The sequence below is a fragment of the Euprymna scolopes genome, chromosome 28 (assembly GCF_053919585.1).
Source record: "Euprymna scolopes isolate OS-2025 chromosome 28, ASM5391958v1, whole genome shotgun sequence".
In the NCBI taxonomy this organism is placed as follows: domain Eukaryota; kingdom Metazoa; phylum Mollusca; class Cephalopoda; order Sepiida; family Sepiolidae; genus Euprymna; species Euprymna scolopes.
The window spans coordinates 34,935,053-34,956,891 of NC_136509.1; the positions used below are offsets into that span (position 1 = coordinate 34,935,053).

The 21,839-nt window shown below is 34.1% G+C and overlaps 1 protein-coding gene and 1 pseudogene across 1 annotated transcript in view; both read left to right on the forward strand.

The window, feature by feature from the left end:
* The window catches only part of LOC145249563 (uncharacterized), a 410,569-nt gene that overhangs the window by 78,176 nt on the left and 310,554 nt on the right, over window positions 1-21,839 (forward strand). The gene's annotated exons all lie outside the window — the stretch shown is intronic.
* LOC145249948 (5S ribosomal RNA) lies at window positions 6,314-6,432 on the forward strand (annotated as a pseudogene).

The window sequence follows — 21,839 nt, forward strand, 5'->3', positions numbered from 1 at the left end:
TTGCAGTTTGTCAGAGCATTCATCATTAAAGTACTTGTAGAACAGGCAGAGGAATTCAACATTTCGTCTATGGGACAGAGGCTGAAGTTTAGATGACAGTTCAGGACCTATCAGATTGGCGACTCTCTTTTGAACCTTGTCTAGGAGCGAGAGACTAGTGGCAGATGCACCAGCCCAAATATGACAACAATACTCCATACATGGGCGAATGGTGGCCTTATAGAGGTATAGAATACTTTCGGGTGTTAGTAGCTTTCTAGCACGGTAGAGAGAACCTTCCTTCTTCGCAGCGGTCCTGGAGATACTCTCAATGTAATTGTTCCAACTCATGTTTCCTGAGAGCGTTAGGCCGAGGAGATTAAAGGATGTACTTTCAGATAAATAGTCATTGGCCATTGCTATTGGTGGTAGAGAAGGTTTCTTGTAATTATTGAAGGAAACGAGTTTAGTATTGGCAGCATTGAATGTGAGCATCCATTTATGTCCCCATTCCACTACAGATCGGAGGCCATCCTCTAGTGTTTCTGCCATTTCTTTAGATAGGTGTTCATTTGTTTTCCTGCCGTGTCTGTTATAGAGTGTGGTGTCGTCAGCATATATTCTCATCTCACAAGCAATTTTGTCAGGGAGGTCATTTATGAATATTAGGAATAACAGAGGTCCAAGGATAGACGCTTAGGCACTCCCGCATTTATATCATATTGTTTAGATGTACGACCGTCGAGGACAACCTGGATTTTTCTCTTATCTAAGAAGGATTTAATTATGTTATGCATTCTTCCAGTGATACCATATGATCTGCTTTTTCTGAGAAGACCTTCATGCCATACCCTGTCAAAAGCCTTAGATATATCTAGAGCTACCGCTCTACCCTCTGCCGCTTTGTCCAGTGACTGGTATATACATTCTGAGATTACAGTTAGGATGTCTGCTGTGGAACGGGCTTGCCTAAATCCATATTGTTGGTCAGTCAGAAGTTTAGTATCCGTAAGGTGATGGACTAGAACTTGGTTAATTATGGTCTCAAATATTTTGGCGAAAAGTGGGAGGAGGCTAATGGGGCGATAATTTATGGGTCAGTTCTTTCACCGGAATTCTTAAAAACTAGTACCACAGAAGCAGTTTTCCAGCAGTCAGGAAAGCAAAATCTATTAAGGCATTTGTTGTAAAGTTTGGAGAGAACTGCAGCTACTTCGGCGGATCACTTTTTTAATAGCACAGCCGGGATGAGATCAGGTCCACATGCTTTTGCAGTGTCAAGATTTCTTATGATAGCATGCACCTGAGAAGGGGTAATTTTCAGATCGTCTAGTGTGGTGTCTGTCCGCAAAGGAAAGTCAGGGAGTGGGTGGTTGGCAGGGTCCAGTGTGGAGGCAAACCGACTGGCAAGCACGTTAGCCTTCTCAGTTGCAGAGCAAACAACCTCATAATTGTTGGATAGTAGGTGAATTGTTAATTGACCATTATTTACTACACGTGTAGATTTTTCAGAAGTCGCGGGTTCCTAATTTCTGTGCTTCGATGCGTTTTGTGGTGGTTTCAGTAAATTCTCTCTTAGTTGTTGCTATTTCTTTCTTACGGTTACTTCTGGCTTCTATGTACTTCTGACTGTTTGAACTAGACTTGTGTCGGTTAAATTTGCGATACGCATGCTGCCTTTGCGCTATTGCAGCTGCACAAGTAGAAGTAAACCATTGGGAAAAGTGGGGCTTGCTATAAAATTTGTGCGTTGGAACATGTGCTTCAATTGTCGTTTTGAACCATTCATTGGCATCATTTGCGCAATGTTCAGTAGGAAGTAAAAATATGTTTTGCCATAGGGCGTCCCTGATGAGATCCCTGATGGCTTCCCAGTCAGCCTTTTTATAATATTTCGTTGTTTTGAGCAGTGACTCTTCAGTTTTGGCTCTTAAGTTTAGGGCTATTTCAACCATTACCACTGCATGATCGGCGTTCCCAAGTGGGCTGTGGGCATTAGTTACACAGTCATCGGGAACTGTGGCCAGAAACAGATCTAGAAGTGATGCGTGTTGTTCTTTCTGGTTTGGGAAACGAGTTGGAAACGTAACCATCTGTGATAGGAAATGAGATATAGAGAAGTTATGTGTTGTGGTACTAGCTGCGTCTGTGTGAGTAGAAAATCCAAGCCAGTTGCTGTGGTGGATATTGAAGTCACCAAATACATGTACTTGTGCGCTGTCTATGCTGTCAGAGACTTTGTTTATTAGGGTACAGTCCTGGGTCAAGGGAGAGCGGCAGAGAAAATAAAAGTAGCTAATGTTATGTTGCATGTTAAGTCTAAATCACATAAAGGCTTGATCGTCCGATTCTAGTTTAGTTTCTCTAGTCATGGGAGGGTGTTTCGAATATAGACTCCAAGCCCGTGCATATGTCTGTCAGAGTCCTTACGACAGAGTGGGAGATATGCAAGCATGTTAAAGTAGTTAGAGGGGATAGACAAAAAATTGGCTGAGTAATTTAGTAGAGACCGCAGAGTTCAAACTTTTTTAAAACTTTGACCCCGATTGGGATCCCTTAATATTTATTGTTTTGAGCTCAAATAACTTAAAAAGTGTTATCCATGTCAAAGTGACCTACATCTAAGATTTCAGGTGTTTAGACTAAAAAATTGGCGGATTAGTTTTGTAGAGTTCTCAAAAGTTCAAATAATTGAACTTTGACCCCTTGACAGCTAAATTTCTGGCCGAAAACCGATTAAAAAGATTTTCCCAAATCTCAGTACCCTTTATGTCAATTTGCGAGTCTATGGATTAAAAATTGACAGAGTAATTTGGTAGGGAAATGTACACACACACATACAATTTTACTTTTTATATATGTACTAGCATGGGTGCCCGGAGGTGTGTGTTGAGCGAAAAAAAAGTGTTAGTAGGAAGGCAGGCTCGAACCTGTACCGCGAAGGTGAAAAAGAACGTGGGAAAAACGTCACGACTTTGCTGTTACGACCACCGCCAAACCGGAAATGACGTAGGTTTAAATTAAGGCTAGGCAATCGAAAGCAGGCGATGACTTTCGAAAATATTGGTGAAAAATTTACCCACCCCCTTTAGAAAAGTGCCCAGTTGTGGGTGAAGAAATTTATGTTTTTAGCCAATTTTTCGGTATTTGTCGTCTGAAGGGTCGATCTTCAAAACGATACTTATCTTGTGAAAATCCGTCCCCACTATCGAAAGTTTTGAGTAGGCATACAAACATGCATACATAGATTTATATATTTGTAGCTCAAATTTTCGATCCAAACTGATTAAAAAGCTTGCCCTATCTGTGAATAACTTTATGTAAAATTTCAAATGTTTAGACCAGAAATTGTCTTTAGTAATTTGGTAGAGACCGCAAGAGTATTTTTTTTTCGATTGTGTAGCCTTAATTTAAACCTACGTCACTTTCGGTTTGGCGGTAGTCTTAACAGCAAAGACGTCACGTTTTTTACCGTTCGTTTCCTCCTTCGCGGTACGGGGTCGAGCCTGCCTTCCTATTGCCACTTTTTTTTTTTTTTTTTGCTAAACACACACCTCCCAACATCCGAGCAACGCCGGGCACCCATGCTAGTATACGTGGAAACAAAATTTTAAATTTAAAAAATATATATTTAATATAATATTGTTCATAGGCCTCTTAACAAAATGGGCGAAAGTTTCAGGGACATACACATTAAGAGATGTTGAAAAATAGGGGAAGACGTTTCGCTCGGATTCGACAAACAGCAGGATCCATTCTCTGTCCTTGTATGTGCGTGTGTGCTTATCTCTTTCTCTATCAAAAAAAATATATATATAAAGCTGAGCGTCTGTGTGTGTGTCTGGTCACGAATAGGCTACTATATGGTTGACTATTATAGAAAACTGATCACATATAATGATAGAAGATGTATCGAGACACAGGAATTGGTATGTTTGATCTGGCATCATGATGATTCATTAAAATGTTGGAGTCTGCGTGCGCGCCTGGTCCACAAAGTATGGAAAAAAAAATTTAAAAATTAAAAAAAAAACGTTTACAAGTGTTTTTGATATAGATGTACATAATAATATTTTGATAAGCATGTTTTAACTTAAATAGGATGGTATAATAAAATTGTGGGGTCTTGGTTCGCGCCTTGCCTCCATAGAATGGAAATAAGCACAAACTTTAATAAAGACTTTTCATATCTATCTGCGTAAGTATACTTTGATAATTATGTTTCAGTTTGAAGAAATATGGTATAATAAAATTATAGGGTGCTCGTTTGCTGATCTCCATAGAATGGAAATATGTCACAACGTTTAACAAGGTGTTTTAATATAGATCCACAGAATTGGGAGTATATACCAAAATAAACTATTAAAGTTGTTTTAAAAGTAATAGAAATTTTTATTTTTTAAAGAACAGTAATGAAATTAATTGAATTTTACGAGCTTAGTATTTCTCAATTTTTAAACTCTAAAAATGTATCAAAATTGTTCTAATGATTCAATTTTTACGATATTTTCAGGGTCAATGTGAAATTTTATGCTCTTTCCAATAAACCGAATGTAATATTTTAGACAAACGTTTTTTTTAATTCACGCACCTTCCTATTTTAAAGTGTCTATTAAAATGTAAATAATTAATTTACTCACCAAAGTTTTATATATCACAAATTGAAGATAAAAGATCAATAAATAATATATTCAAATTTAAAACAACAAAAAAGTAGTGTTTTTTAGAAATTTACATGTAAAGTCCGAAGTTTAAAACCTTAAAAAAAACAAAACACGTTGCTTGTTTTTTATGTTGTTTTTTCTTTTTAATGAAACCTTGGTCCTTGCTCCTTTAATTAAAACAATTAGGTCTTGAATTACATTTTTCGAGGAGTTATAAGCTTGGAAAGACGGGGTGGAATTATTCAATATTTTTCACGAAATTTCTGACACACCTATCTCATCGCTAATATTTGCATTGGTATGCAAAATATGAAAAATAGAAACAAATCTCCACAAGATGTGGAGATAAACATCTGCTTTTGGGGGGGTGTTTTGCTGTTTAAACAAAAAATCATATGTCTGATTGCACTTGTGATGTTAGGCTGTATAAGGTGTTAACTTTGGTCAAAATAGTGTGTTCCTTCTTTCATCGGATTATTTCGATTATAGATTAGAGGTACTTATCGAAGACATTCCGATACGAAACTTATCTAAGAACACTGCCAGGCACATAAAGTAACTTCTGTTGAAATTTCATAAAAGTCGAGTTTTCGCGTCAATATGAAACGACCTCACACACACACCTGCACACACAAACACTCTTTCTCTCTCCCTCTCCCTCTCTCTCTCTCTCTCTCTCTCTCTCTCTTACAGACACACACACTTGCACAAACACACACACACACACACACGGAGACAGACATACTCACAAAGTTTTTTTTATATAATAGTAGATATTTTTGATATTTTAAGGTTGCAGATTGTTATTACAATGCGCAAAACGCCCCCCCCCATAAAAAAAAGGAGAAAAAAAACACACACACACACACACGAGCACGGGGATATAATTTAAAGATGAACGGACAGAAATCAATAGAAAAGTGCTGACCAGTTATCGGTCGTATTTCTCGGCCACTACGTCTATTTTTTTTTTTTTTTTTTTTTTGTGTGTGTGTGTGTGTGTGTGTGTGTGTGTGTGTGTGTGTGTGTGTGTGTCTCACGTGCCAGACGCGTTGAAGAAGAACCAATCATTTCAGGTGGCGAAACAAAAACTCCCAGGGGGTGGTCACGACTCACGCGAATTAGACACGCTCACATCCAAGAAAAAAAAAGGAGTAGAATGATGATTATTATTCTCGATAGACGGGTTGAACAGTCTTCTTCAGAAATAGGAAGTTTCTAGGGAATATTAAATTTACAATTTACTCCTCCCTCAGTTGCATGTGTTTCTCTATAAGGAGAGATGACGACATTAGGATTTTGCAGTTCTTGCATGTAAATGTCGATATCCTCCCACTTACCACGCCTGGTACTCGCAAACGATCACCCATCGAGTACTGACCAAGCTCATTGTTGCTTAACTTCCATGATCTGATGAATCCTATTTTACAGACTTTCTCTATCAATCGGTCTGTCACGTATAAAGTGTTTCGTTTTTAGTAATAACTAAGGCTAGGACAACAGCATATTCTTCTCATTACTTTGACTCTCGAGTGTATATCCGTTGATATCTTATATGCTTTTATATAGAGTGATGTGGGTCTCTGTTGATTAACTGTGTCTAGCTGTGTCGGATATATACTCCAGAGTCAAAACAATGAAAAGAATATTTTGTTGGCATAGCCATAATTATATACGGCATAATCACGTTGACACACCGGTTCCCGTCAGATCACCGAAGTTAAGCAACATTGAGCCTGGTCATTACTGAAATGGGTGACCAATTTGGAAAGTCAAGGTGCTGTATGTAGGTAGACGTCGACACCTCTGCAAAAAGTTGTAAAAACCTAACGTCGTCATCTCCCATAACGGGGATATACCTGCGACTTGTGAATTTTATACTCCCATGAAACTTTCTCCTTTGGAGGAAGCCGTTTAAACCCTGAATAGGGTTGGTGCTGACTGCACACACACACACACACATTGCCATGATTATAATTATTAATATCCGTTTACTTTATTTAAACTCATCATTATTATTATTAAATATGTGTTGTAAAGTTTGCTTAAATTCTGATAAAAATGTTTATTTTTGATACTAGAGATATAAATGCACCTTTAATAATCCTAACCACCCGGACAAAACTTCACTAATTACTTAAACTTGATTCAAGATAATCTTACACGTACTATTACCTAGGAAATTCTTGAAAAATCAAGTACCTGTAAACTTTTACCCACTCTGTTTTCTCTACGTATACTAAACATTTCTTTATTATTAATTTTGATTGGATTAAGGAAATTCAGGGAATTCTCTCAATACTAGGGCTATGACAAGAGGATATTCTTCTCATTATTTTGACTCTCGAGTATATATAAGTAAATATATATATATATATATTTAAGTTAATATATATATATATATATATATATATATATATATATATATATATATATATATATATATATATATATTGGACGATGTCAAAACCAAACATCGTTAACATTCATTACCAACTCAGCAGCAGCCGTATAGCATAATGGTGAGAAGCCTTGACTGTAATTTGGACGGTCAGGTTTCGATCTTGGCTTGAGGCAGTTGCTTGTTTGGCCGCATTGATGAGCTGTGAAACAGCGAAACAGTACTGTTTGTGGATGACTATATATATATATATATATATATATATATATATAAATATATATATTGATTAACTGTGTCAGATATATACTCTAGAGTCAAAACAGTGAAAACCATATTCTGCTATGACAGTCCTAGTAATGAGTCATCGCTTATCAAGGTACAAAAGCGACTCAAGAACAAGTATTAATGATTTTGTCAGCTGGACAGTAAGCCAACACCTTGATGATGAAAGAATATCGTTGTAAATGAGCAAAATGAGTTTTAAGAGGACAACTCGACAAGAATTTATGTAACCTGATCGTTACGATCGAACCATCTGTCTTACAGTTCTCTCGGACCCCCACGGCGTCGGGTACCGTCGAAACAGAACAAACAAACATAAAAAAAAATAACCGACTCGACTTTATTTTCTGTTTTAGCAAAATACATTCATTACCAATAATTTCCAAACACTGCCCGCTTCCTGTTTTATCTAACTGTTCATTTCGTCTTTCATGAGATTAATAAATCCCTGCCGTCTCGACATCAGCTTAAAAGTCTTTCGCCACGCTACGGGACTCTACGTCGAGCTCATCCGTAGTTTTTTATTTCTCCCCTCGCCACGTGGTGCATTTTTTCTCTCCTTTATTTCTTTTTCTTTTGACGTAAGCCCGCGCATAATTTCTAATTTGCATAGTGTTGAAACGACTGTTGCTGTTGCTGTTGCTGCTAATACCTTGGCTAGACATTTATCCGTATGCTGCTGATATTTTCACACGCGCTCATACGCGCTCTGCTACATTTGCAAACATTGAACTTGAAAACACGCATGTTCAAGTCGGCTGCGAAAAAACATTGTTCTTTGCGTCATATACACCTTTATTTATACTTTACACATGTTGGGTGATCGTTTCTTCAATATCGCCGGCTCCATCATCATCCTTGCTTTTTTCGTCTGTTGATATAAACCACACCAGCACTTGTTTAATTTATAAAGGTTTATTTAAAAGAGCAGAAGCAGAAAATTCGCATGTGTGTGTGTGTGTGTGTGTGTGTGTGTGTGTGTGAGAGAGAGAGAGAGAGAGAGAGAGAGAGAGAGATTTCACTAGATCAGCCGCACGATTATGGTGGGCAAGCATACAAAATAACGCCGTCTAAGTCTCGCAGAGTGAGAAAATAATACAACGAAGAAGACATCGCTCGCAACTGATGTGGTTTGCGCCACTTCCGTCTACTACCTTCATTTGAAGCCTAACATTCAAACATATCCAGTAATACGATTTACACCATGTAATAATAGAAGTACTGTTTAGTTTCAAAGAATGATGATTAATTAAAGAGGTTGCAATGTGATACAACTTTACTATGAGTGGTGTACAGTTAATAACTGTAACTGATCGGTCAGAAAAGTTTAATCGTATGTTTTTATAAGCTGTATTTTTGTTTAATTTTATATCTCTGACATTCAGGTTTCGCATCAAGTAAAATCTGGCATCGTCATGAATACATCGTGTTTACAAGACTCTGAACTCGTCAACAAAATATATAAATAGATTAATTTTAAAATATTTAAAAGACATAATTAGACAATTAAATAAAAATGTATTTTTTTTACCTTTGTTTTTCCCCATTTCTATTTCTGTCATATTCCGAATAAAGTCTGAATGAAGTCTAGATGAAGTCTAAATGAAGTCTAGGCTCGATGAAGAAAAATAGAAAAACGTGGTATCATCCAAATACAAAAAAACTGATTGGTCAGATGTAGAAGTGCACAGTAAATAAAACAGGCTTAAATGCATGGAAAGTGTGTTTCCAAGTATTTAAAATATAAACCTGGTGCTTAGTCCAGCTAGCTAACCAATCAGATTTGTTGTTATTCTCTCGCACTGGTTAATGTTAGAGCGGGTTCTCTTAAACAAATGTTCAGCTGACTTTTACTTCCTCTGTTCTTTTGATATTGTATAGTGTGATACAGTATCTTTTGCGCATGCGTTGAATTAAAAATTGCCTTATTTTAAAGCATGCGCGTTTAGAATACTTTGTACCTTTCTATTGTATATGTAAACACACACACACACACACACACACACACACACACATATATATATATATATATATATATATATATATACACACAATTGCAGGGTTTTAAAAATCAATGAAGGGTTGATCGTCTTTGTCGTTTTACCATTACTGATTATTTTATTTCTTTATTTTAGATATTTTACAGATAATATTTTGGAAATTAATTAGGGATAAGTATTTCATTAAACAACGTACGTAAGTTGTGAAATTGTTATACTAAAATCAGGGGTCAATTGTTCTGACACAAAGAGCTTATCGACGGCATTCTCATGTAAGAGATAGCCCAAATGACTACACTATTCGAAATATTGTACGTTGATTTGATGTACTTCATCTTTCCGCAGACCTCAAAACGTCATCACATATGAAAATAAGGAAAGAGTGCGAGAGGGCGTGGAGCAGCATCCTGAAACATTGATTCGACGTTGTTCCACACAACTTGGAATATGCCGAAGCTCGCTACACAATATTCTGCACGATTTAAAACTCTTTCCTTATAAACTACTGCTTGTTCAACACTTGAAGCCTGAAGATTTTCAAACAAGGGTCCAATATGCAGGTCAAATGCAAGAACATGCCCGATTATCAATAATTTTCCCCACTCTTTATATGTACCTAAACCTAAACATAGATTCCATGATCAAAGCTTCTTTCTTAACTAACTGCACGCCTGTGGAATTGTCTTCCGTTTTCCTGCTTTCCAGCTGTCTATAATATGGTTGTCTTCAAGTCCAACGTGAACAAGTTTCTGATGAGCCGTTCCACTTAAGTTAACAAATTTACCGAACTTCCATTACTATCGATTACTATATTGTCCTTTTGACTACTCTACACTCTTTAACCCTTATCCTTGAGTGGCCTATCGGCCTTGATAAGTGGTGACGCCTATGTAAAAAAAAAAAAAAAAAAAGACCCCAATTTTCTGCAAAAGTTTATTATGTCAGATGAAGCATATTTTCATTAGAATGGATTCGTTAACAAACAAAATTACAGATTTGGGGGCTCTGAAAATCCAAGGGCAATTCATCACCAGCAGTTGCACTCCAGAAAGTGCACTGTATGGTGTGCAGTAACGGAGAAGAAGATTATTGGTAATTATTATTTATAAGATCAAGACGAAAATGCAATCACTGTTACTGGAGAGAGATACCGGACTATGATTGCAGACGTTCTCCGCCCACAAATTCCAAATATGCCCGGATTATGGTTCCAAGAAGATGAGGGAAACGGCACATACGGACACCATGGAGCTTCTCAGGCAATGCTTTGGCGACAACATTATTTCTCGCTATGGCAATGTCGAATGGCCATCACGTTCCCCAAATTTGACTAGCCCCACTTTTTCTTGTGGGGAGATATCTTAAAGAATGAGTCCATGTTAACAAACCCCGAACTCTACAATAATTGAAGAAAAACATCAGGAACGAAATAAAGGAGTTTAATTGCAATCCAGAGATTCTGTAATTTGTAATGAATAAGGTTTTGGAAAGAGCACAAATATGTGAAGTTGAAAATGGGCAATATTTAAAAGAACATTATTTTTCATAAATAAAAATGGTTTCAATTTTGCATTTTTAAAGCAATTCCCAATGTCTTAATTAGATTGTGTTAAAATTACGGAAAAATATATATAAAAAAAATAATAATAATTTATTTAAGTTCAAACCCTTCAGTGACTTTTTGTATATATGGGTAGACAATCAAGCAAAAAAAAAAAAGAAGAAAAATAAACAAAAAACATAAGCAAAATTCATCCCAAAGCAGCAAAATTGAATATATATATATATATATATATATATATATATATATATATATATATATAATTATTGCCACAGCAAAATAACGTCGACACTCTTGTCTTGTGAGCTGCGACGTTGTTTTGCTGTAGAAATAATTATGTAGTCTCTCACATTCTGAAAATTCTATTACCAATTGCTCCCTGTGTTAGCATGTTGGATAGCGAGTATAAAATTCCTACTTGTGAGACATCAGACGAAGTAGGTTCATTCCATAGTCGGATATCGCCGCGGTTTGCTTGATCTGTGTTAGTTAATAGGCTTCTTTTGTGTTTGGCGCGTTTGATCATGTGACAGAATACTCGTCTCGCATGTAAGAGGCTCAGGTTTCGAATCCCGAGTTCTCATATGTCTAACTGATGAGCCCAAATGAGGGCGAAACTCGAGTCTTGGACTTCCGATTTGTTGGTTGTCTTGGATCTTGTGAGCTGCGACGTTGTTTGACTGTGGAAATAATTATATAATCTCTCTATTTTGAAAATTATATATATATATATATATATATATATATATATATATATATTACACAGGAATCACCACTTATCAAGACGCGGCAGCCACTCGAAGATAAGGGTTCATGGGTATACATTAGTCAATGTGATTATAGCGTAGTAAACATAAATAGTGGGAATTTTGTAAATTGGATTACTTAGGGGGACGGTTCATCAAGAACTTGTTTACGTTGGACTTGAAGACAATCAGTTTGTAGTCAGCTGGAAAGCAGGCAATCGGAAAAAAGTTCCACATGCGTGCAGTTCTAAGAAAGTAGCTTGGTTTGTGGAATCTACATTTAGGTCGAGGTACAGATAAAGAGTGTGGGAAATTATTGATAGTGGTTTCGGCCAGACGAGTGTTTTTCGTTAAAGTTTGGCGAGGGGGGGAGGCATAGATTGAAGCTCAGATGAGCACCTGCCATGAAAATAACGATGAAGTAGAGACAGGCTCGCAACGTCTCTTCTGCGGGAAAGATGCTGCAGGGAAGAGAAAAGGACATCCTTCACTAAGCTACGAAGTCTATTTTGAACTTTGTCAAGGCAGGATAAGCTACCCAGATGTGGCATCAGTATTCCATCGTTGGTCGTATCTGGCTTTAATATAGGTACAGAATTGCATCAGGAGTGAGATATCTACTGGAGCGATAGAAGCATCCTACCATTTTTCCAGTTACCTTGGCAATGGATTTTTATATACGTGTTTCATTTCAGGTTGGGAGTAAAGGTTAAGCCCAGAATCTTGTCAAAACATGAAGCCTCCCCGAGAGCCGTTCATTTCAATTGGTGCCAGATTGACATTAGAGCGTTGATGATGTAGAGATAGAAGCTTGGTTTTAGATGCATTAAAAGAAACCAGTCACCTCTTTCCCCATTTTACCACGTGCTTAAGATCAGAGGAGAAAGAATCAGAAAGAACTTGGTCGTTTACAGTCTTTGATGAGCTAACAAAGATTGCAGTGTCTTCAGCATAAATGTGTATGAATGAAGTAAGGATGTGTTTCGGAAGATCATTAATGTAGATCAGGAAGCGAATTGGTCCCAGGATGAACTCTGAGAGCTTCTGATTTCTACCCATCAACCACTGCTCTTATCAACCTATCAGAGATAAATTATTTAATAATTGAGAAGACATTTTCAGCTATACCATAGTTTGAGATCTTGTAAAGTAAACCTGTATGCCATACCTTATCAAAGGCCTTTGATATGTCAAGACCAATTGCCCTAGAAAGGAAGCCTTTGTCGAGAGATTCACTAATCATATGAGATATAACTGTTAGCACGTCTGCTGTAGATCTGTCAGAACGGAAATCATATTGCACGTCACCAAGTAGGTTGCTTTTGCTGAGATGGTTGACTACTTCTCTATTTAACACAGATTCAAGCAGCTTACTCATCACGCACATGAGACTTATTGGTCTGTACTTAGAGGGAGATGAGCGATCACCTGAATTCTTAAATACAGGGCATACTGATGAGATTTTCCAAGGTGTTGGGAAGCAGTTCTCCTTAAGACAACGCTTAAACAGCTTTGTAAGTATCGGAGCTAGTTCTGGTTGAAGCTTTTTGAGCACTATAATGCCAGGGCCAGTTGCTTTACTGGAATCAAGGTTTTTGATTAGCTTGGCAACATTACGTACAGATATTTGTATGCCGCATAGCATGTTTTCAGATGCACAAGAAAATACTGGGGGTTGGCGGTTTTGGTCGTAAAGGGTAGAATTAGCTGAAAAGATATTGGCAAAGATTTTGGCTTTGTCTGATGCTGACGAGATTACCTCAGGTCCATTAATGATAATTGGGATAGAGCACACACTTCTGTTCAAGATTCTGTTTGCTATTTGCCAAAACTGGTGGGAACCAAACCGCTGCTCAGGTACTTTGGACTTGACGGACTGAGCATACAACTCTCTAGCATTCTTTATTACTTTTTTTTTTTTTACAGAGGTTGCTTGCTGTCCTGAAAGCGGCTTTAGTCTCAGTAAATGTTACGTTGGAAGCAATGGGAAAAGTGATTTCTGTGTGCAATGGCAGCAGCACATTTTGGAGAGAACTACGGCTGGCTGTTAGGTTTTTGCTGGAACATTTTCGAGGGTATGAAACGGTCTGATATATATATATATATATATATATATATATATATATATATATATATATATATATATATATATATATTTACTATAATGATTATTAACTGCCTGCAGACACTAGTGTTTCATCCTTTCGGGAATCATCAGTGCAGGGTGTTACGGTTTAACACCAGTCGGTAGAATTCGAACCCAGCAACAGAAGCCATCTCTGGCTTCATTAGCAAGGACCTAATTCATTCGGTTACCATTAACCATGAAAAATACTGCTGAAATTTAAACATTTATTTTCTAAAGTTTTTATTTTAATATATGCCAGTGTGATGTAATCATTATATGATGATCTACGCATAAGAACTAAATTGACCGACTTAAATTAAACTGAAAGTGCTCAACGATAAGAAACGAGTTTCTTAGAGGGGCTGACATAATTATTTACTATAATAATTATTAAATACCTACAGACACTAGTGTTTCATCCTTTCGGGAATCATCACCCCCCCACATATATATATATATATATATATATATATATATATATATATATATATATATATATATATATATATATATATGCACTTTTACGTTGTTCTCAATTCTCAGTAGCGGCGGTGTTTAAATTTCGGTTTAAACTCGCAAGTCAATACTCTGTACGCACTCGTATCCCGCATCTCCAAAACAATAGGAACAAGAAGATAGCTGTAAATATCTTATTGATGAACCCATTGATTATCGACCTTCAGACATTTACTCAGATCGATAGAGCGTGATTCCAATCACTTAATTACAACACGCCTTTAGAGATCACGGCCACCGCATAATAATTGAGTAGAGGATTGCCTTATTTGAATGCTTCACCAAACATCGTCGTACTCCCTTCCCATCTCTATCCACATCACTCGGTCTATACCGAGCCGCCCTTCTCTTGCTGCCCGCTTGTAGCATATTCGCACTGACCATGCATGAGCAGCCATGACAATTAAATGTTCATCTTATAAATGTAATAATATCTCTGTCTATATATCTATAAAAGTGAAAATGTGTGTGTTTATGAGGACACTTCTCAACCTATATACTCAACGAATTTTTTATTTACAGATTGAAATTTGGTACATAGGGTAGTCAGACATGTGGAAAACGTTTTAATCGGTTAACATCCGGGGAATAAAGGCCTGCTAAAAGGCATAAATTGAAAAATGATTACTTGGGTTCATCGGATTTTTATTTGCTTGTCAACTGTTTCACGACTGCGCATGCACGAACTGTTTACATTATATTAAGAATAAGTTGGTTAGAAAACTATTTTATTTTTTTACTTACAAGAAGTGAATTGTTTAGAAAAAAAAAAAAACATAATATTCACAGGCACATGTCTCAGTTTCTTTCCGTTTTGTTTTTACTTCATTTTCTTTTGGGAATTTAACGTTATATTTAATGCCGGGCAACGCCAGGTATATCTTCTAGTATATTTATAAAAGTAAGAATGTGTGTGACGATACTTCTCGACCTATATTACCAACGAATGTTTTGGCTACATACATGAAATTTGGTATATAGGATATTCAGACCTGTGTAAAACATTTGAATCCGTTTTTATCTAAAAAAAAAAAGAAGATTGCTTAAGGAGTCAAAATTGAAAAATATTGGTACATGAGGTGATCAGAATTTTATGTGTTTGTCAACTATTTCACGACTGCGCATGCACGGTCATAAAACATGACGGCTTCCTTATGTTAAGAATAGTAAGTTTGGAAACACTTTAATTGGCGTGTTAAGCTGATCTTATGGTTATTGTACTTGTTTCATTGTCTTTAGCGTTTGGTTTCGATCTCAGCTCGAGTATTTTTTTTTTACTTCAAGAAGTAACCTGCTTAGTAAAAAAAAAAAAAAAAAAAACCATAATACTTGCACGCTCATGTCTGTTTCTTCTCGATTCTTTTTACTTCGTCTTTTTAAAGCAATTTAACGTTACGTTTCATTCCTACAGTATTTCTAATTATAATGAATAATAAATCTGCATTAATTAAAATGTAAATATATTATTATATAAGTCCGGTGATGCTGTTTTATAATAAACATATAATTTTTTAATATATTTATTTCATATTTTATTTAAATTATAATATATGAGTTTCAAAGTCTACTCTAAAATAAACTCCAATTGTGAATAAAAAAGTTTCTGGACACAAAGCAAAATGAAAAATGAAATGGATTAAATAAATAAATACCAATATGTCTATTGCATTACACTATTCTGAAGAATATCTATCTATCTATCTATCTATCTATCTATCTATATATATATATATATATATATATATATATATATATATATATATATATATATATATATATATATAAATGTAACTCTTGGTTCGTTCGCAATTAAAAGTCTAAAAAAACAACTGGACGGATGGCTTCCACGTTTTGGTATAATATGTTTACTATATCCATGTGTGTTTTTATATATATTTTTTTAATTATAACATTATACTTAATTTTTCTATGATAAATAGATGTTTTTCTTTGTATCGATACGCCATTTTTTATTATTTAGGGACAATTATTTATTACCGCTTCCTGTCACGTGACCAGTGTTACAATTTAGCGGTTTTCCTGCTAGATCTGGAGATTTCGTTTGCAATCTAGCGGGGAATTCTAGAAAATCTGGAGATATTTGGCACCCACATATCCTCAATTTTAGATTAAAAATTAAAGAAAAGCGCTTGAAAATACTTTAAAACATAAAATAAACTCATTCAAGTAAGTAAAAAAAGTAGCATTTATTGCCTTTGGTAACAATTATTTATTGATTATTTGTTTTGTTTTTCACCTTTTTTCGGCTAACCATTCTTAAATTTCGCTATAAAATCGATTTTCCAAGTACATTTTAGGTGGGGGGCATTCCAACCTCCGAAGTTTAGTTTAAAATACGATCTAAGCAACCTTGCTTTATTTAGAAGTATTTAGTCGAAAATTGTAAAAAGCAAGAAACAACAGCAAAAAAAAACTTATACTAATACAGTAGAATTTAATTATCTACCAACCTAAATACTTTTAATATGCTAAAACAAAGTTTTTTTGTTTTTTATTTTTCTAATTTCAATGTTGCACCATTATTGTGATGTTTAATTTGCAGTATATTTCAATTTAACTTTTATTATAAAAAGTTTGAGATTATGATTTGTTTCCTACAAAAAAAAATACCCTCTCTGAAAAAAACAGGCAAAACTAGCTGATAATATATGTAAGCCTTCTGGGGAGCTAACCGCTTCAATATAATTCCAGAAACATATAGTGAGAAAACACGGAGCATTTTATATATGGAATATACTATATTTATAATTTTTTTATGGTAGGAAGTTAAAATATGGAGTTGGGGGGGGGAATTAGCGATTTTTGAAAATTTCAGACGATGAAAGTTAAAAATCTAGCGATTTTCTGGAGATTTCTTTCTCCTGATCTCGCGTTTTTTTTAAAATCTCAGTTGCCAACATTGCATCACTAAAAAAACACTACAGGGTTAATGTAAACAGAAGGTGTTTACAATATCGGTAAATTTTCAATGGGTTTAATCACATGATTATTGATAATGTAACCATGTGATTGCAATTTAATTTAAATTAACCACACGTGATCGCTTTGCTATCAAATATTCATCGAAAAATGGTAGGTACACACAAAATGAATGCCGACGCTCAAAGTGTATAAAAATTCTGACTCCTCCCTTTACTTAAAAATTCACCAAAAATCAGGAAATTAACAAATTCTAATGAAAATTGCAGTATTTTTCAAATAATGGTCGCAGAATATAATGAACTAATTATTTTTACTTAACTCTTAGTGAAAATGTTTTATTTTGTTTAAACAAAAAATACCTTTACTAAAGTTATGGTTTTCAGTAGTAAATAAAAAACGCAAGAATTTATTTTTGCTTTTTTATATAAATAAAGCATCGTAATTTGTAACAATAAAAAATAATTTTTACAGTAATATTACGAAAAAAGCCTCTAAAGTCCGTATTAATGAATTCGATATAACTCGAAGAAAAATGAATTCTCGCATACTATTCAGGAAATTAAAGATTCAATTAGATTCCTATTTCAGTCACCTAAATTATTTAGGGTGAAATGAGTTTAGGAATTTATAGCCAAACCTAATTTTTTTTTTTTTGCTTAAAAAAATAGCATTAATACAGTAAGTTAGGTAAGATTTGCATAGAATGCTCTGCTTTACGGTTGTAAAAATGGAACGGAAATTTGAATTTCGTTCCCTTTTAAATTCGGTACATTTTTACATTACGTCCAACTCATCGTTCACATTCGACGCGTCAACTTTTATAGCTTTTCGGGTATTCTGGCAAGGTTAGGGGTGTCTATTCCGAAAGCCGTTCTTAACATGAGTAGATTGGTAGGTTTGTCAGAAATTTCGTGAAAAATAGTGAATAATTCCACCCCGTCTTTCCAAGCTTATAACTCCTCGAAAAATCTAACTCAAGCCCTAATTGTTTTCCAATTAAAGGAGCAAGTACCAAGGTTTCATTAAAACAAACAAACAAGAAAACAAACGACATGTTTTAAAAAAAAAAAAAGTCTCAAAACTTCGAACTTTACAGGTAAATTTCTAAAAAACACTACTTTTTTGTTTTAAATTTGAATATATTATTCATTGACCTTTTCTCTTCAATTTGTGATATATAACACTTTTGTGAATAAATTATTTACTTCTTAATAGACATTTCAAAATAGGAGGCGTGAATTATTCTACCCCCTGTCTTTCCAAGCTTATAACTACTCGAAAAATGTAATTGAAGCCCTAATTTTGTTTTCAATTAAAGGAGCAAGGACCAAGGTTTCATAAAAAAAAACAAAAGAAAAAAAGAAATAACGTGGTTTAAAAAAAGGTTGAAAACTTTGAACTTTACAGGTAAATTTCTAAAAAACACTACTTTTTTGTTTTAAATTTGAATATATTACTTATTGACCTTTTCTCATCAATTTGTGATATATAAAACTTTGCTGAGTAAATTAATTATTTACTTTTTACTAGACACTTGAAAATAGGGGGGCGTGAATTAAAAAAAACGTTTTTCTAAAATATTATATTCGGTTTATTGGAAAGAGCATAAAATTTCATATTGACCCTGAAAATATCGTAAAAATAGAATCAATAGAAAAATTTTGATAGATTTTTAAAGTTTAAAAATTGAAAAATATTGAGTTCGTAAAATTCATTACTGTGTTTAAAAAAAATTCTATTACTTTTAAAACAACTTTAATAGTTTATTTTGGAAGTATAATCCATAAAGAAAATAAACAACCCACTTTTAAAAGAGAAATTACGAGATTTTTATATTTTATTCGCAGTTTCATGATAGGGGTGTAAAAAATTCCTACAAAAATTCTGATACATCAACTAGATTGGAGTATTTATTCGTTGTAAACGTACCCGACAACCTATAAATGTCGACATTTCCAATGTGAATGGTAAGCTGGACTTATGTAAAAAATAACAAAAAGATATACCAAACTGATTTTTCGTTTAAAAATGGAATTATTTCCCTTTCGTTATTAACTTTTTTTTTCTTTTTTTTTTTTTTTTTTAAATATTTTGTGTTTTATATACATAAAGTACAATTGTTGAATGTTACTGTTTTGATTATATTCGTTTGGGGGGGGGACACAATGAAAAAATTAAGAAAGATTAAAACGAAGCGAAATTTAAGTTTCCGTTCCATTTTTGCAACAACCGTAAAACAGCGCATACTCAGAAAGTTTTATCGTAATTTATAAGCATAATATTGAAACACTAAATCAACATTTTATTATTTTTTTTTGCATAATTAATGATGGAAGTATTTTTATTTTTATTTTCTTAACATCTTTTAAAAAAATAATTTGTACATTCTCTTGAAAAAAAGAATCAAACTTTTCTCTACTATCACATGTGTTCCATTTTAACAAACTGAGCCACAGCAACGCGTGGCCGGGTACAGCTAGTATATATATATATATATGTATATATATACATATGTATATATAAATATACATCAATATGTATACATATATATATATATATATATATATATATATATATATCCTTTCGAATGTGAGGGAAAATTTACTCGCCCCAAAATATTTTTACTCGTCCGACTTTATGTCTTTGTTTCAGTCAATAATAGTAAATAATTTTAAAACAATTCAAGAAATTACCGTGTGTATAATCTAACAAGAAAATATTTAACTCTTGTAAATCAACTATTTTATTACTACAAACATTTCAGTAAATATTCAGCAAAACGTTAAAATACAACACCAGTTTCTTTATATAGCATCATTCATATTACTGTTCCATAGAAATTAGAATCATTTCTTCGGATGCTGACAATCAAAATGACAATTGAAATATAAATAACTCAAGACTGCGTTTATTGGTACCGTTAGAAAACGAATATATCTAACTTTATACAAAGAAAATATAATGTAAAATCACACCTTTGAAATAAATTTATTTTAAAATGCAAAACAAATATTAGAGATTCATTTTTTCATTAAACATTTCAATATGAAGTCTCTAATTGAAAAATATTCTGAAACACACAATCATCCCAGCAGCTCAAAAGAATCAGAAATAGTTTCAATAATTACTGAACAAAACTCGAACCGAGATCATAATTAAAATGGATATTTAGCATCATATAGCATTGAACATTTCAGCGAAATTTATATAGATTAACCTAGTAATTAAATAGCTTTGTTAATGAAACAATAAAGGTTTTTATATATTTATTCTATATTTTTATTTTTTACAAGGCAAGTCTAAATATTATATCATGTATAACATGTAACTAATAATCAGCCGTCTTGATATTTTTATGTGTTTACATTTTTATAATCCATGCCTAGATTTGTTTATATTCTGATACATTTCTATCGTCCCTGGAATAAATAATGTTTGTTTACGAAGAAACAAAACTGAAGCGAAAACTTTGGATGAACGAGTAAAATCGTGAAATATATTCAATCGACGACGATGAAGAATCGCTGAAATTGGATTGATTCTCCCAATCAGTCTCAAATTCCTTTTGTGTGATATCGTTTTGATTTTCAAAGCGCAATATTTTTAAATGTCGATTCTTTTTGGCAAACCAATGGTCCACTGCTCGTGCAGGAATAAACCATAGATGTTGAAAAAGAATGTGTTGGCCGAAAAATCATTCAATTTTTCTTCTTTATTCTTAATAAAAATATCAACAAACTATTCTTCCGATACCCAAACTATGTCGTAAAATTTCATACAAAAATTTAAATATCTAGCCTAAATCGTGGGTGTTGAAAAAAATAACTGTTACGAAATCTCCGGGTATTCACGATTGTGGACTGAAATCTCCTGGTACAAGATCTCCGTGGCCCGAAATCTCCGATATTCCCCCCAAAAAAAAAAAAAAAAAAATACCAGTTAGCTGAAATTAACTAAATTTCTTAAAAAATCGGCATGGTTTAATATCTTTTTAAAATTTAAACGGTCAATTTTTCTTTGTAATTTATGGAAAAAACACTTTGATATAGAACAGAAATTGGTCTCTTTTGTTTCTATTAAAACAAAGAATTCACCTCGGAGCAACATTCTCAAATTTAGAATATTATTTTTAAAATTGGGTATCGATGATTTTTTGTGAAAGTTGCGCAAAAAAGAGCACGCAAATATCTGAATTTATATAATAATTGAGAAACATATGATTACTGACGTTGTATAATTTAATTTTCAGTGCGTGCTTCTCGGAACGGTGCGTTGGTTTCCTCTTTCAAATGTTCGTCTTTACTTTTGTAAGCATAAAGTGTATGTAGTTGTAGCGTAGAATATTTTTTTTCAAATGATTTTCAAAATAAGAGAGCTAAATGAAGGCGACATTTTGACTACTTGCCAAATGTGTAAATTTGACCTCTTGTTGACCTTTAGCGTGACCACTCTTTTTTCAATACGATATTCCAACGGTCTCACAGTTAGAGATAAAAGATTTCACAAATGAGGGTCGTAAAATAAATGATTTTTTCCCGTTTCTTTATTTAAAGAAATTTTATCGACTGGCGGGCGAGTGATTTACGACTTTTAGTTGCCCCGAGAAATTTTCAATCGAC